This window comes from Amblyraja radiata, chromosome 1 (assembly GCF_010909765.2).
Source record: "Amblyraja radiata isolate CabotCenter1 chromosome 1, sAmbRad1.1.pri, whole genome shotgun sequence".
In the NCBI taxonomy this organism is placed as follows: domain Eukaryota; kingdom Metazoa; phylum Chordata; class Chondrichthyes; order Rajiformes; family Rajidae; genus Amblyraja; species Amblyraja radiata.
The window spans coordinates 85701546-85702892 of record NC_045956.1 but is presented as its reverse complement, the minus strand read 5'-3'; positions in this window follow the sequence as shown (position 1 = coordinate 85702892).

The window sequence follows — 1347 nt, the reverse complement described above, 5'->3', positions numbered from 1 at the left end:
TCACTGTGTTCTGGGATAGTAAAATCTAAATAATAATAATAATAATAATAATATATCTTTTATTGTCATTGCACGTCAGTGCAACGAGATTTAGTGTGCAGCTCCACTGATGTCCAGCAAAGGTAAATAAATACAATACATAAATAAACAAGCTGAATTGATTGACGTGACCATCTGAGGGAGACTGTCCAAAGGGGGTGGGTGGGGGGGGCACTCATTAGGGCCGGTTCAGAGCCGCTATAGCTCTTGGGATGAAACTGTTCCTGAGTCTGGAGGTTCGGGCGTAGAAGGCCTTGTAACGTCTGCCAGAGGGAAGTAGTTGAAAAAGACCGTGGCAGGGGTGTGATGAGTCCTTATGGATGCTGAGGGCCTTCCTGAGGCACCGCGTGTGGTAGATGCCCTCCAAGGCTGGTAGCTCTGTCCCGATGATCCTCTGCGCTCTGTTGACGACGCGCTGAAGAGCTCTCCTCTCCGCCTCCGTGCAGCTGAGATACCACACAGAGATGCCATACGTTAGTATGCTCTCTGTGGTGCAGCGGTAGAACGTTGTCAGCAGCTGTTGGGGCAGACCAGTCTTTTTTAATGTCCTCAGGAAGAACAGTCGTTTAATTAGAAGGCATAGATTTAAAGTGCAAGTGGAAAGTTTGAAAGGGGGTCTGAGAAGAAATCATTCAACACAGAGGATGGTCGGTACCATATAGAATACGCTACCGGAGGAAGTGGTACAATTACAACATTTAGAAGTTATTTGGACAAATTCATGGATAGGACAGGTTTAGAGATATCTGGGCCAACTGCTGGCAAATGAGACTAGCTCAAGTAGAAAACAATGACATGAACGAGGTGCTCCAAATGGGCTGTTTATGTGTTGTACAACTATTAAAATAAGTACATTGAATGCCATAGAAGGAGGGGGGGGGAGAGAGAGGGGGGGGGAGAGAGAGGGGGGGGGGAGAGGAGAGAGGGGGGTGGAGAGAGAGGGGGGTGGGGAGGGAGGGGGGGGAGAGAGAGGGGGGGTGGAGAGAGAGGGGGTGGAGAGAGAGGGAGGGGGTGGAGAGAGCGGAGGGGGAGAGAGAGGGGGGGGGAGAGAGAGAGAGGGGAGAGGGGGGGTAGAGTTGGGGGGGGGGGGGGGGGGGGGGGAGAGAGAGGGGGGAGGGGGAGAGAGAGAGGGGGGGAGAGAGAGAGAGAGAGAGAGGGGGGGAGAGAGAGAGAGAGAGGGAGAGAGAGGGGGAGAGAGAAAGAGACACTTCCTTCCTTCACCAGCCCGTTGTGCAGGCGGGGGAGCGCTGTCTGACTGAAGCTCGGCGGACATTAACACCCCCGGTCGGTTATCCTTGGTTCTGAAAA